Below are 16,180 nucleotides of genomic sequence, written 5' to 3' on the forward strand. Positions count from 1 at the left end.
TTCTCTTTCTATTTCCTCACCACCAGCCCCTCCCTCAGCCTCCCGTGTTCCTATCCTTCTGGAAAAACCATGGGTTATAAACACTGTGGGCCAGGATCCAGGGGCCAGGAGCAGCCTGCAGGACATTTAGATTTGCCCCTGGGATTAATGACTTCAATAAGCTCTTGCCAGGAACTCTTCAAAGCTGGAAACAGGAGCCCTGGAGCATTAAATATAAATAAATACTTAGTCGATTGGTTTCTTCCTTGCTTTTCAAAGGGCAATTTACTTCCTGGATCGTCATTACAGTAGTCTGTTCTCCGGAAACCAGGATTATTCAAGTGCTGCCGCTCAGGGTTGGGGCAAAAAAGAAAAAAAGAATTAAAGCTCACCTTGTTATAGATCCGCCGGGTGCTGTATTTCCTCATAGTCATCCTGCAGCTGTAACAGTAGAAGCAAAGACATTATTGTTGTGGGCACCCCACCTAAGCCATGTTGTTTTCGACTGCAGACCTGTTTTTGTGTGTGTATGTTGTAAATACATATATAACAAAACTTTCACCGTTTCATTTCAATTTTCCCAGGTACAATTCAGTGGCATTAATTATGTTTATCACGTTGTGCAACCATCGTCACTATCTGTTTCCATTACCCTTAACAGAAATCCATTCCCCTCCAGACAGTGACTTTCTCTTTCCCCCTGAAAATCTGGATTTTTCTCCCCTTGAGGAATATTAGTTCCACTTGTGGGTGGAGGGAAAAAGCTCAGTCTCTTTATATTAAAAAGAAAGTGGTTGTTCTGTAGCTAAGTAAGGTGGAGAGAAAATCCAACAAATATTTAATGAACTCCTAGAATGTTCCAGAAACTGTGTCAAGGAAAGGGAAGATACCAAGATAACTTGAGACCTGGTGCCCATCGTCAAAAAAATCGTAATCTATTGTGCAGGCATACAAGTAAACAACAATACAAGGCAGAGGAAATAATTGTCACAATAGGGTGGGTTTTTAAGTGAGGTCAGCTGATGGGCCCCAGGTCTGTGACCTGCTGACGTTGCTGGCAAAATTTGTGTGTGTAGCTGAGAGGTTTGTCTGAAAGAGAGGGTCCACACGTCTCTCAGTTCCAAAGAGCAGTGGGACCCCCAAAGGTAACCGACTACAGGAATAAAGATAAAAGTCACCAGTTTGAGAGCCAGAAGGTGGGAAGGTGTATTCTGATCTACAGCATATTGGTGGTGAAATGGAAGAATTCTTGGGGCAGGAACATGGGGTGTGGTTGTTCAATTCATTTTCAAGTAGAGCTATGTCATTTCCTGATAGGGCTCCCCGATGTTCAAATCAAAACCAAACCTGCTGCCACCGAGTTGGTTCCGCCTCATAGCGACCCTATAGGACAGAGTATAACTGCCCCATAAGGTTTCCAAGGTACAGATGGTGGATTTGAACTGCCATCATTTTGGTTAACAGACCAGCTCTTAACCACTGCGCCAACAGAGCTCCTCCTTGACCTGCCTAAAGACAGTGTCCACAGCTGGCAGCTCTAGGTCTTGCCCTCTCTGCAAAGTGTCTGCGTTCATGTTGAAAGACTGGGGAGCTTTTTTAAGGTGTTCTAGATGTCCGCACCCCCACCCCTGGCACCATCACTGCTGCTCTGAAAGGCCTCTTGCCTCCCTAGAATTTGAATTGTCCACATGGAATTTTGAACTACATGACACACATATTCCCCAAGTCATAGAGGTTTGTCCATAATTCTAAGGTGATTTTTCTTACCTTAAAGAGTATCCCACAAAACTCTAAAATTTAGGAAATGATACAGAATTACTTTACCCTTAGAAATTTCACTCAGAATACACTCCAGTCAAGTCTACACAGTCTGACCATGTCATTGCTCATTCCTGGAAGGTTCACTCCCTCCAAATTCACCATGTGGAGTGACTTAAACACACAATTCATTCAATACGTGTTTGTCTAGCAAGCACTATGTGACACTCGCTGAAACAAAAAATTTCATTTAAATCCTACATTAGTCCTACAAAGTAGTTTTATAATTCCTCCTTCACAGACAGAGGAACTGAAGCTCAGAGAGGGTAGAGAAGTTGTCTAAGTACCTATGCTGAAGTCAGGAGTCAAACCCACCCAGGCCAAGTTGTAAAAGCAGTAGACATTTATATAGACTTACTGAGTGCTGGGAAACCCTGGTGGCATAGTGGTTAAGTGCTATGGCTGCTAACCAAAAAGTCGGCAGTTCAAATCCGCCAGGAGCTCTTTGGAAACTCTATGGGGCAGTTCTACTCTGTCCTCTAGGGTCGCTATGAGTTGGAATTGACTCGACAGCAGTGGGTTTGGTTTTTTGGTTTTACTGAGTGCTGAGCTCTGCTGAAACCCTTTCCTTGTACACCTTTGGTTCTTACAAGATCCCTGTGAGAGAAGCGCTGTTATTATCCCTACTTTAGAGATGAGTAAACTGAGGCAGAGAGGTTAAACACCCAGGATAACACATCTAATAACCCATACAGCTGAGATGTAAACCCAGGCAGTCTGGTTTCAGAGTTTATGCTCTTAACTATGGCTGCCTTTGAAGATACAACTTCAAAGTTCATCCTGATTCCTGTAAATCACAATATTAATTTATACTCCGTTTGTTGTTTTGTGGGGTAATAAAGTTTTTTTTTTTCCGTAGTTCTTAGTTTTTTTTAATTATGATAAATATGTATGTAACAAATCATTGACATTTCAACTTTCTTCATGTGTAAAATTCAAATTCAGTGACCTTAGTTACGTTCATCACGTTGTTCAACCATTATCAGTTCCCAAATTAATAAAGTCCTTTTAACATATGTTTGATTTGTTTCAACGACAAATTCACAAGTTCCCTCGTTTATTCACTCCTTTAACCAGCAATCTGAAAGGCCCCCCACTGCGCAAGCTGTCTGGTGTGGGCTCATGGATGGTTTCCCGAAGGCAGCACCACAGTGCTATTTTCTGGGGCTTCCCACAAGGCTCGGCAGGGTTGGAAACACAGCAGGCCTTTAGCAAATGTGCGAACTGATTCTAGGCTGCTGATTGTAAGAAACTTTACTGGAGAACTAGTGGTAAATGTGTTGGCTATTCCAAAGCCAAGGAAATCTAACCTAGTTCCTCTTGGAGAATTGCTTTCTTCTTCCTAACTGACTTCTCCACATTGTCCCTTTGTCTCTCAAGTGAGAAAAACAAAGAGGCCCATATTTTGAGCCATTTTAGTCCAAACTTCCATGCCAGACAAGAGCTTTCATAACTTGGACGACCTGCATTTGTGTGACTTCATGTTCCACCACCCTCCGGAGTTCTTTCATTCATTGTATTCATTTGCTCATTTATTCAATAAATATTTCCAAGGTGCTTACTTTGTGCCAGACACAGCTCTAAGCCCTGGGGATACAGCAGTGAACAAAAGAGATAAAGTCCTTCCCCTGGAAGAACTTACATTCTAGTTGAAGAAGTCAGACAATAAACAAATATGAGCTGCACTATGTAAGGTGATGATAAGTGGTGTGAAAATAAACAGGGGGAAGGGGGGAAAGGATGCTGGAGGTGGAGTTCCTGTTTTATGTAGGGTGGTCAGGCCTCTCCATCTGAGAAGGTGACATTTGAGCAGGATCCAAAAAGGCTGAGGTAACAAGACATGTTCAAGTTGAAGGAGGAACATTCTAGACACCGGAAACAGCTGTTGCAAAGGCCCTGAGGCAGGCGGATTCTGTGCTTGCTTGAGAAACATCTAGGAAGAAAGTATGGGGGTCAGGAGGAAGGCATGGTAGGAAATAAGATCAGAGGGGCGGTTGCGGGAGGGGACAGCCCAGGTGACTGAAAGGTCCTTAACTTCAAGTGAGATGGAAGCCTATAGAGCAGTCCAAGCAGAGCTGTGACATGCCCTGACCTGTCCGAACATGCCCACCCTGTGCTGTAGCTCTGAGTTACATCAGCCAGACCTCCCGCTGGTCCCTTCCCCTTCCAGGCCATTCCCCCACCCATGCCCAGCCCCCAGAAATCTAGGAGGTCTCCTCTTCAGACTCAAGTCTCCATTCAGACTCAAGTCATCATTTCTATTCCTAGTTCAAGCTAACTTTTATTGCATGTAGAGTCCAGTCAATGGTTGTTTCTTCTCTTGAGCCCCCTACATGATTATGAGCTCCTGTAAGCAGGAACCAGTCTTGTAATCTTTGGTCATTTTGTGGCAGGCACCCCACCTGGAAAGCCAGCAAGTGGTTATCCAGCCACTGTCTGCACTAGGACTGTCAAAGAAAGTTCTGCTATTGCACTGAAAGCCACGTTCCTGCAATGTCTACTTTCCATTCTAGTTCTGACCTCAGCAGCTACGCAAGGCAAGTCTAAGTCCTATTCTAAGCAGCTTCTTTGAAAGCTGTTATCGTGTCCTTCTTTTACCCATGTAATACTCCTAGTTTCCTCAGAAAGCTGTAACTTTCAAATCTAAGTCCTAGGCTAGACCTGTCTCTTGGGCCTGTGTAGGCAACTTCATGTGAGTGTCACCTCCTTGCCACCAACACATCCAAAGTCAGATTCATCAACCTCTTCTCAAAAGGAGCTCCCCCTCCATATCCTTTATTTTGGAAAAAGACCTCATCTAGTCTCCCCCTAGGAAAAGCATCCTCAGTGGCTCCACTCCCCTTTTCTTCTACCCCCACATCTCCTCCATCTACCTCTTCTCTTCATCCTCACTGCTGCTGCCTGGCTGAGGCCCCCACCATCTCTCCTCTGGACAGTCAAACCTGCTCTCCCTCCCTGGTATGTTGCATCCCTTTAATCCCTCCTCCCCACTGCTCCCTGGGAGATGTTTCTAGGAGGCAAACCTGCTCTCATTACTCTCCTGCTCAAAGTCTTTCAATTGCCCCCAGTTGTCCTCAGAATAATGTCCAGACTCCTTCGTTGTGGGAAAAAAAAAAAAAAGACTTCCAAGATCCAGCAACTCTGCTTACTCAGAATTGAGATCCAGTGCCTCAACAGGATAGAAACATGGAATAAAACAAAAAAAGAGGAAGCTGATTAGGGAAAAAGACAATACTCTCCATTTAGGTTGGAAGATCTAACCTTAAGGGGAACAGAATAAAGATAACTTGGCTTAGTAGCTATTCCTGAAAAGCAAACAAACCAACTATACTACGGATTTCTGACAACTGTAAAATCAATATGCAGCAACAAACAGCATGGCATCACCATCTACAAGGGTAGCGTGTGGGTGACACATTTCAAGTGGAATGTAGGTATATTGGAGTTTTCCCAGAAAAGCGTGGCTGAGATAGTGATGGGTCTTCAAACCTAGCCAGGCAAAAACCAACCAAACCCATGGCCATCAAGTTGATTTCGACTCACAGCTACCCCATAGGACAGGGTAGAATGGCCCCATAGGGTTTCCAAGAAGCCGCTGGTGGATTTGAACTGCCAACCTTTTGGTTAGCAGCTGAGTTCTTTAACCACTGTGCTACAAAGGCTCCATTTCCTTTTAATTCATTTCAATTCTGTTCCATCCAGTTGCAATGTATTCGTGGTCATTATGCACCAGGTCCTAGATCACAAAAGTACATTATGAATCTTAGATAGCTTCAAAGTTATCCCCCACCTGAAGACTCTGGGTTCCCCTTACCCTGCCCTACCTTTTCCCCAGCACTTATCTCTTTCTAACATAACAGTTACTATTGAGTGGATTCTGGCTCATGATGACCCTGTGTGTGTCAGAGTAGGGTTTTCACTGACTGATTTTTCAGAAGCAAATCACCAAGACTTTCTTCCCAGATGCCTCTGGGTGGACCTAACCCACCAACCTTTTGGTTAGCAGCCAAGCGCATTAACCATTTACACTACCCAAGCACTCCCTTTGTAACATAATATAGAGTTTACTTATGTAGTAAATTAGTTATGTTTATTGTTTATTGTCTGTCTTCCCCTGCTTGCTTACCATCTTGACAAAGGCAAGAGTCTTCGTTGGTGTTCTTCACTGATGGATTCCAAGTGCCTGCAACAGTGTCTGGCGTGTAGTAAGTGCTCAATATCAATCTGTTGAATAAACGATAGTCTAGTGGAGACACGTATGTCATTCTGCCAACCAATCGTACTAGCTCTCCTTTTCAACAAAATTGAAAAGTGCTTCTTCTATATTTTCACCCAAGTTGCTGGCTAAAAGTGTTGGAGGGCTACAGATACACTGACACATTTGCTCCAAGAAGATGCTCTTGGCCACAACACTGGACATAGCAAACGATTGAACACAGTTGTCAAATCAATAGAGGCCTGGTACATTCCTATAACAGATGACCATGCAGGCGTTTCCAAAAATGGATGAGGGAGATCTATAGGTGCTAATATATAATCATCTCCAAATTATATCGTTAGATGTTTTTTAAAAGTGAAGAGCATAACAGCATTCATTATGTTTCCATTTGTGTTTAAAAAAAAGAAGGAAAAAAAAAAAACCCTGAAGAAATTTATATATTAGCCTTGCCCCAGCTTTTGCTTTGGTTTCTTTTTGGTGGTTGCATTAATATTTATTTAGCGGGTTTGTTTAGGGATAACTGAACGAGGGGTAATTGAGCACCCATTCTGTGCCAAGCAAGTGCTAGAACTTTTAAATACGTGGTCTCCTTCAATCACTCAGCCCTCTCTACCACCTGGTAACACAGTAATGCCTATTCCTATCTCACAGTTAAAGTCAAGACTCAGTGATTTACCTAGCATCACACGGCTTCTGGATTCTACCTGACCCAGTGGTGATGTCCACTTACCCGCCCATTCCAGCCCCTCTGTTGGAGCGGAGCTTGCCTGTGCATTTCGCTGCATCTCCCCCTGGAACACAAACTACACAGGGGCCGTGGGACTGCAGCAGCTTGGCCTTCAAGGCCCCTGGAACATCAGTTGCTGTTTCCTACAGGAGCCTTCCCCGCAGAGGTGTGGAATAGTGAGGTATTGTCACAGCCCTGTCAGAAAGCAGAAGTCGGCAGGGTTCGTCTCTCGCCTGCCCAGGAAGCAAATTCTTGCAGACAGGCACGTCTGTCTGCCCAGGCCTGGGACTGCAGGCAAGCCCTTCTGGGTGTAGGGGTCATTGCGGGGAGCCAGCCAGCTTGCCTTCACACCAGCAAACACTTTAAGGTGTTTCTTCCCTGCTTCAGGGCTACAGGGAGGAGGGAAGCCTCAAGGCATCAGGACAGTTTCAATATCAAGGCAAGCTCTGTTTTGTCTAAGGCAGAAGGCTGGATTTTGGTTAATTTTATCATTTTAAGTGATTCCGCTGTTTTAATGAATAGAAGGGCCTTGAGGCTGGTGACGTCCCAGATAAGGGCGTGTGGAAAGCAGCAGCAGATGGGTGACCTTGTTCTGCCTATTAACTCCTTTCCTTCCCTTCTGCCCTTCCACGCTCCCTCCCTGACTTCATTTTCCAGTCCAAGGTTTTAACACCAGGAGGAGAAAGAATAACTAACTAGTACAGCAAAACCTTGGAAAATGCTGCTTCGGGGCAATCGACATGTACCCAGTCAGATCCTCGGCCTTCATGAAGGACGCTCGCCACAGCCAGGCCCAGTGTCTGCTTTTGGGGAAGGCAGCCAACTCTGCACCCAGGGGCATGGAGGATAAGGTATCTGGATGGTCAGCCTACTGTCTGGGCTGAGGCTGCCAGACTCCCTGGGAGGCATTAATCCAGGTGGCTCAGGAAGTGAGAGGACCTTGCTAATTCTCACTCTTGCTAATTCAATCTCATTCAACAAACATTTATTGAGCCCCTGTGACGGACCAAACTCTATGCTAGGGGGCTGACGATTAAAGAGGAGTGAGACCTGTCCCCATTGAGAAGCACTGTGATTGTTTTGGTCAGTAGGGCCAAATGGGTGATGTAGGGACCAAAAGGGAGTTACTGGAATCTACGAAGAACAAGAAATGAGCCCAAGATTCCAAACTCCCAACACCACTTGGCCCTCAGAAACCCAAGATCTGCTCAGATACCAGGGAAAGAGCCATGGCCAGGGGGAGTATCCAGAGGCCAGAAGTACCAAAAAAATCAGTTGTCATCAAATTGATTCTGACTCATGGCAACCCCATGTGTGTTAGAGTAGAACAGTGCTCCACAGGGTTTTCAAGGGCTGAGTTTTCAGAAGCAGGTCACCATGCCTTTCTTCCAAGGTAACTTTAGGTGGATTCGAATGCCCAGCTTTTCAGTTGGCAGCCGAGCATGTTAACCCTTTGTACCACCCAGGAATTCCAGGATATCCAAGGCAGCTACATATTGTAATATCCCACTGGGCCCATAAAAGGACATTTGTATTTCTCATACTAAACCCAGTGCCACCGAGCGACCATACTACATACCCTAATTTTTGGTTTGAAAATGTGTTTTACTAAAATAAATGTCATGTGACAGGGGTGTGTGTGTGTGTCTGATGTTTCTGTGTTTGAAAATACACTGTCTCTAGCTGGTTTTGCTTCTAATTTACAGCCTGAGAAGTTTATACCCCACACATTAATGTTATTCGGAATTGACTCGACGGCAACAGGTTTAATTACAAACCCACTGTGTACCTGTAAAGTTTTGAAAGTCTGTACCTTACATATTTAAAACACAAGACAACTTCATTGGATCATATGTAAGGAGATTATGGTGAACTTCAAATACAGTTTTCCCCAAACAATCATATATATGAATAATTTTTCAAGTTAGGATTGAGGTACATTCCTGAATATTTTCAAGTAAGGGGGCTTCATTTATTTGGCATTATTGTTTCCATATTGTCCCACTCAAGTGCCTGTACAAAAACATTCTTGTAGCTAAAATATATGCATTTCCCTGCCTTCTTAAATAGAGTGTGCTGAGGACTACGTTGATGACTCAGGGTATTATTAATTACACAATGATTGTACTTCAGCATTGTACAACAGGAGCCTCCAAGTGCTCCTCAAGTGCATTGGGCTGTTGCCCTTTACACTGACACTGAATTATTATTATTATATTTTAAAAGAAATTTTATGCTTCTTTTTTTTTTTTTTCGCCTCTTTCCTTCAACGTTGGGCTATGACTTTTAAAAAAAAGTTACTTTCAGTATCCCAATTTATGACAGATATTTTGCTGCTGAAATTGATAATAATAACAATGATGATAATGATAATAGCTATTGGAGCTCTGGTGGCATAGTGGTTAAGAGCTTGGCTCCTAACCAAAAAGGTTGGAGGGTCAAGTTCACCCAGAGGCCCCTCAGAAGAAAGTCTTGGTGATTTACGTCTGAAAAAGCCACTGAAAACCCGGTGGAGTACAGTTCTACCCCGACACACGCAGGGTGGTCATGGGCCAGAATCCACTCAACAGCAACTTGTGTGCATGTGTGTGTGTTTTCCTGGAATAACACGTGGCTCTTGTAAAAAAAAAAAAATTTTTTTTTTCTTGTATGGTTCTACCCTATAATTTGTTCGGAAACTTAGGTATTGATCTATCACATTGGCAATAGACTCTTATTAGTAGGCCTTTCTATGCAGTTTTACAACTAGGTGAAAATGACCCCAGAAGGACCAAACACGGGATGAGAATCTACAAGAATTGTGGGTGTTTGTGCTGATCCCAGTCAGGCCCGAGATCTGCTCAGACACCATTAGGCAAATATTTGCTCTACTTTTCACTCCCTTCCACTTCCTGTGAATGGACCTGCTATGGAATCAGAAGAGGATATAGGCTTGTGAGTGACATGAATTTCTGTCTTGACCTTCTCAGCAAATGGGAACTCCTTTCTTCCAGTTGTGGCCCTTGGAATCATCCTTGACTCCTCTCTCTTTCTTATGCCACATCCAGTCCGTTAGAAAATCCTGTCAACACCATCCCTCAAAATGTACCCGGAACTTGGCCCCTTCAAACCATCTCTACAGTTATCACCTGGTCCAAGCCATCACCCCTCGCTTAGACATGGTGATGGCCTCCCAGGTGGTTTCCCCACTGCCACCTTGTGCCTCTCAATAGACTGTCCAATGATAGCCATAACAGGTCTTTTAGAAGCGCATCATGTCATCTCATCTCTCTGCTCAAAGCCCTCCACTGGCTCTCATTTCACACAGAATGGCCTCTGAGACCTTGTGTGGCCTGTACCCCATCCCTGTCATCTCTAGTTATACTGGCCTGCTTGCCCTTTTCAAACACCCAGGCACACATGCAGCTCAGCGCCCTTGCGCCTGCCTCTCCTGTGCCTGGAACTTTCTCACACCCTCAGATCTCTGCTCTGATGTCAGCTCATCAGGCAGAGAGCCTTTTCTGACCATTCTATGAGAGTTCGTGAATCTCTCACCCCAACACTCCCTCTACCCCTTGCTTGGGTTTATTTTTCTCTACTGCACTGACCGCCATGTGACATCACATATGTTGTTTGTTGTCTACCTCCCTCCACCCCACACACTAAAATGCGGAATCTGTAAAGGTGCAGAGTGAATTTCGTTCCCCACTCTATCCCCTAGTGTCCAGAACAATGCCTGGCTAGTGATAGGTAACCAGCAGCAGCTGCCGTGGAGGCAACTCATGGGAATGGCCTCCCAGGTGGTTTCCCCACTGCCATTTTGTCTTAGGCTGGGTTCTCTAAAGAAGCAAAACCAGTGAAAATCAAAAATCTCGGTTGCTGTTGAGTCAATTCCAACTCACAACGACCCTATAGGATAGAGTAGAACTGCCGCATAAGCTTTCCAAGGAGCAGCTGGTGGGTTCAAACTGCTGACCTTTTGGTTAACAGCTAAACTCTTAACCACTGCACCATCAAGGTTCCCAAAACCAGTGAATGATATATACACGTATATATACATATACATGGAAACCCTGGTGGCGCAGTGGTTAAAGTGCTACAGCTGCTAACCAAAGGGTCGGCAGTTCGAATCCACCAGGCGCTCCTTGGAAATTCTATCAGGCAGTTCTACTCTGTCCTATAGGGTCACTATGAGTCAGAATCGACTCGACGGCACTGGGTTTGGTTTGGTTTGGATATATATGCATATGCATATACATATACATATGCATATACATGTGCATATACATATACGTATACATATACATATATATAGATTTATCTGAAGGAAATGGCTCACACAGTTGTGGAGGCTGTCAAGTTCCAAGTCCATGGGTCAGGCATCAGGCTGGAAGCTTCTCCTGACTCACATAGCTGCAGGGGCTGGCGAACCCAAGATTCGGCAGGTCAGACAGGAAGACGTTGGCTCAGGGGCTGCAGAGGCTGCTGAATCCAAGATCAGCAGGTAAGACAGCAGGCAGCTGGCTTACAGGCTGCAGAAGCCGATGAATCCCAAGATCATTAGGCAATATAGCAGGCTGCTCACTCAAGTCCCAGGAACTGGGGGTCAGATGATGATGAGCCAGATGCAGACTCCAGAGCAAACAACTCATGGCAACCCCGTGTGTGTCAGAGTAGAGCTGTGTTATCAATGGCTGTTTTTTCAGTAGATTTTAGGGCCTTTCTTCTGAGGCACCTCTGGGTGAAACTGAACTTCCAACCTTTTGGTTAGCATTCTAGCACAGTAACTGTACACACCACCCAGGGATTCCAAATAGTAGGTACTCAACACATATTAGTTGAATGAATGACAGACAGTGTGTGTTCACTTATGCACAGGGCAATGTATTCATGAGGATACTGAGGCCTTCTCAGTCCCTCAAATAATTTTGTAAATCACACAGACAATGCATTATTTTGATTACAACACAAGTGTAGAAAACGTAAGTGAAATGTTGTGCCAGCTCCCTCCTGTCTCCCACTCCTCTAGGGCACCTAATATTACAGGGGTGTATGTATCTTTCCAGATTTTAATATTTTTTAAAATCCTTTCATGACCTATGGTACATACAGTATACCACCCACTTTTTCTGGCTTTCAGGCTCTTTGGGAGTATATTTGTACCACTGAAAATATTTGCTGCCCTCTACTGAGGACTTGCATAATGGCGAAAGCGAAAGACACATTAGCCGAGGCAAAATAGCCAGGGTATGAGGCTTTTTTTTTTTTTATGAGGCTTGCCAGTGGGGTAGTGCAACCAGCAAGTGTGACTGGGTAAAATCGTGTCTCTTTTGTACCTCTAGATAAGCTTTGTAAGCATATTTATGGTTTCCTGTGTAATAGTTAGGAAGCCCTGGTAGGTTTTCTGTGTGTGTGTGTGTGTGTGTGTGTGTGTGATATATTTGGAAAACCAGAGGTTCCTCATGTAACCTAATGGAAGGCACCATGAAAAACATCAGCAACCAAGGTCCAGAGGTACAGACGGGTACCCACTAATTACAGGATTCAAGAACCTTGAAAGCCCTGTGGTAACCACGTAATTGTTGTTGTTGTTAGGTGCCATCCTGTCAGTTCCAACTCATAATGATCCTGTGCACAATAGAATGAAACACTGCCCAGCCCTGTGCCATCTTCACAATTACTGTTATGCTTGGGTCCATTGTTGCAGCTGCTGGGTCAATCCATCTTGTTGAGGGTCTTCCTCTTTTTCACTGACTCTCTACTTTACCAAGCATGATATCCTTCTCCAGGGACTGGTCCCTCCTGATAATATCCAAACTATGTGAGACAAAACCTCACCATCCTTGCTTCAAAGGAGCATTCTGGCTGTACTTTTTCCAAGATAGATTTGTTCGTTCTTCTGGCAGTTCATGGTATATTCAACATTCTTCACCAATGCCATAATTCAAATGCATCAGTTTTTCTTTGGTCTTCCTTGTTCATTGTCCAGCTTTCACATTCATATTAGCTGAAAATCCTATGGCTTGGGTGAGGTGCACCTTAGTCATTAAAGTGATATCTTTGCTTTTTAACAGATATTTCTAAAAATCTGTATTACCAACCAAAAATTTAAACACACTCCATGACTCAGCATGTTTCTGTTAATGAAAACAGATGCAGATGGTACCAAAAAAAAAAATTAAAGAGGAAAATAATCGGGTCTTGAAAGGTTTAAAATGCAAGCCTTTTCCCTGAAAATGAAAGCTGCTATAAAGGCAGGGTGTTGTTTTCCATATGCACCCAGCAAGGAAGACCTGTGCTCAGGCTTCAGGCTTGGTGCTCTCAGGGTAGGTCTCAGGGACCCCCACCCTGGATTCTGGGTCCTCCCCCATCATGAAGCTGTGCCAGTCTCCCCAGTGCCCGCCCCTCCCTTACACAGGCCACAGCAAACATTTGTGGCAGCAGTAAGACACACTTTCTTTTCTATTTGCTACAGGTGGCAGAAAGCCCAGGACCAGTCCAGAGCTGGCATTACAGGGAGAAATTCTGAACAAAAGAGACCTAGAGAAAAAGGGAAGCATAGAACCCCTGTAGGTGTTAAGGGTTATCCTTAGAAACAGAGGGGTGGGGTGGGTAGCAGAAGGGCTAGCTCAGGCCAAAATAAAGCCAGGTTAGTCCCCCAACTAGAGCCCACATCTGCCCCAGGCTCCTTCTCAACTCAACCCCGCCCCCCCAAGAGCTCCTACCAGGAGCCAACATCTGGGTCTGGGCAGCTTTCCATCTGCCAAAGCCAAGGTCCTTCCTCACCATGTCTCAGGGCTAGGTTTAGGGAGGGATGGTCAGCTATCAGATCAGGTGTTCTTCATTTTATTTCTCAGTGCATTAGCACCTCACCTGCACTTAATAGGTGCTCACTGTGTGCCTGCTCATGGAAGGGATGAGCTCAATCTAGACCCTGCAAAGCCCCTCATTTCCTGCCTCCCCACTGTAATCCCCATTTTCTTTTGATTAGGGGGCCAAGAGCCCCACCCCTCCTGTTTTCTCAAGTCCCATTCCTCCGGCTCCACAAAGAGCAACTTCCCCTGCTAGCCTTCCTGTGTTTTTGGAGGGACAAAGGAGCTCAGCTCCCAGAAACACTGTCTCTTGGCATCAGGAGAATTCCTGGAATGGGCAGGAACCAAGCCTGAGAAAGAGAAAGGGGAACTCTAGGTGCAGGCAGAGAGGAGCAGGGGAGATCAAAGGGAGACTGGACAGGGTCAGAAGCAAGGAGTGCTGGCAGGGAAACAAATGAGGCTCGCTGAGGGGTCAGCCGAGGGACAAGCGTGCCTCCGCTAGACATGAGGTGACAGTGCAGGAGCGGGGCTTGGAAAGAACTGGTCTCCCAAGAGAAGAGGATAGACGGAAAAGATAAGAGAAGGTGTAAATTAATGGAGTAAAGCAATGGCTAGAGATAAGGGTATCTCCCCATAATTAAAAACGTGTAGCCTTGCCATCTCCAAGGCTGGTGGTGTCCCAGGCTGCCCTGCATCAGAGGTGGGGAGGGAGCTAAGGCCCAGGAGGGGCAGAAATAGGGCCAGTTAATTATTAGCCCCCAGTGTGAAGGTTTTGACACTGATTCATCTTCATCCTGGACCAGAAGTGAATTACCCAAATTTACATGTGCTGAGGTCCAGCTCTGGAAAAGCCAAAGGTAACTCCAGTTTTTGCCAGGGACTAACCCCTCTTAGGCTGGTTCCAGTAGGCATGTTGTGGCTTTTTCCGGTTTTTGTTGTCAACTGAAGGTAGTGGGTTTGGGGAGGTGGTGGTGTTAGTGGTGGTGATTGTTTTTAGTTTTGGTTTAAAATTCTAAGCTGTTTCCCAAACACCATACTTGAATTTGACCTTGCCAGTTCCACACCCAAAAAGGGTCTTGAGGGCAATTCCTGGTAAGGTTCATCTGCCTACAGAGAAAGGAAATTAAGTAGCAGAGCGGTTAAGGTATTAGATTCCGGAGACAGGCTGCCTGGGTCATGTCCCAACTTGTCCACTTACTACTACCTGTGTGACTTAGGGCAAGAGATTTGACCTCTCCCAGGGTGGTTGTGTGTACTGTAGGACAGCCATTTCAGAGTGTGATACAAAGATACCAAAATCTCATATGTAAATTGTGGGGGCTGAGAGAGGTGCCTGCAGGCTCACAGACACATGGTCTGTAAACTCCCGAATGAGTTCCTCTCCCTCACTTCTCACATCCAATCCATCACAAATCCTGCCTGTTCTAACTCCGAAATAAGTCCTGACTCCATCCACTCCTCTTCTTCTCCACTGCTGCCACCCTAGTCAGAACCACTATCATCTCTTACCTGAACAGCTGCTATAGCCTCCTGTTCTTCCTACTTCCACTTCTACTGCCACCCTCAATCTGTTTCACACTTACTATGCATACCAGTTGCCATCAAGTCGATTCCAACCCATAGTGACCCTATAGGACAGAGTAGAACTGCCCCATAGTGTTTCCAGGGAGAGGCTGGTGGATTCGAACTGCTGAACTTTGGATTAGCAGCCGAGCTCTTAACCACACTGTGCCAACAGGGCTCCTTGGGACCTTGTATAGTGGTAACCATGTATGGTGATACTTTAAAGCAAAAACTAAACCCCCACCTTAACACCCGCCAATGGTTTCCCGTTGCACTTCAGATAAAATCTAAAGTTCTTAGCTGGCTGAAAAGACCCTGTGTGACTGGGGCCCTCGACAACCTCATCCGGAGTCCCTCTCTTACTTGTCTACTGCACACCAGCTTGACTGACCTCCTGCCAGCTCTTCAAACACCCTTTCCTCCTCTTCAAGGGCCAACTCCTTTTCAAGCCTAGTATCAATGGCATTTCTTTAGAAAGACATTCCCTAGTCACCCTATCAAAGTACATTCCCAAACCACCTCACTTACTTTCTTTTACAGCACCCTGTTCATTTTGGGATAATGTTTATTTCTGTAATTACCTATTTATTTAGTTTCTAACATTTATTATGCTGTAAGCTCCCCAATGGCTTCTTTTATTTTTCTTCCCCAATGTGAAGACAGAGGCCTTGTACTAACAATGAAGAGCTGAGGAACACAATGAGCTTTGTCTCCAGTGTCTCAAATCCTGAGGATAAAGGAAGGAAAAAGAGGGAGGCAGAGAGAGAAAAGCCATCAATTTAAAAAATTTGATTTCAAGATGGCAGAGTAAAAACATTTCCATTCCCTTCTCCTCTCAAAAAAAAAAAAAAAACCAAAATCCTGAAACAATGAAAACAAGAAACTAACACAAAATTAGAAACTCAATGAAACTAAGAGTTGAAACCCCAAACAAAAATATAGGAGGAGCAAAAGCTGATGGAGAAATGGTAAGTGATTGAGTACAAAAGAGGAAGGTCAAACCTAAGTATTTGCAGGGTGTGGTGTATGGTATGGGAAGCAATTCTATTTATTTTGCAAAACCCCAGAAATGTCCAAGTATTA

General features: G+C 44.8%; 1 long non-coding RNA gene across 1 annotated transcript in view; it reads right to left on the reverse strand.

The window, feature by feature from the left end:
• LOC135232866 (uncharacterized) overlaps nt 1-16,180 on the reverse strand; it is a 59,087-nt gene that overhangs the window by 19,657 nt on the left and 23,250 nt on the right. The window contains exon 2 of the long non-coding RNA XR_010323481.1: nt 372-420. This is a non-coding gene — a long non-coding RNA (uncharacterized LOC135232866). The remainder of the gene's footprint in view (nt 1-371; nt 421-16,180) is intronic.

Source organism: Loxodonta africana, chromosome 11, assembly GCF_030014295.1.
Source record: "Loxodonta africana isolate mLoxAfr1 chromosome 11, mLoxAfr1.hap2, whole genome shotgun sequence".
NCBI classification, from domain to species: domain Eukaryota; kingdom Metazoa; phylum Chordata; class Mammalia; order Proboscidea; family Elephantidae; genus Loxodonta; species Loxodonta africana.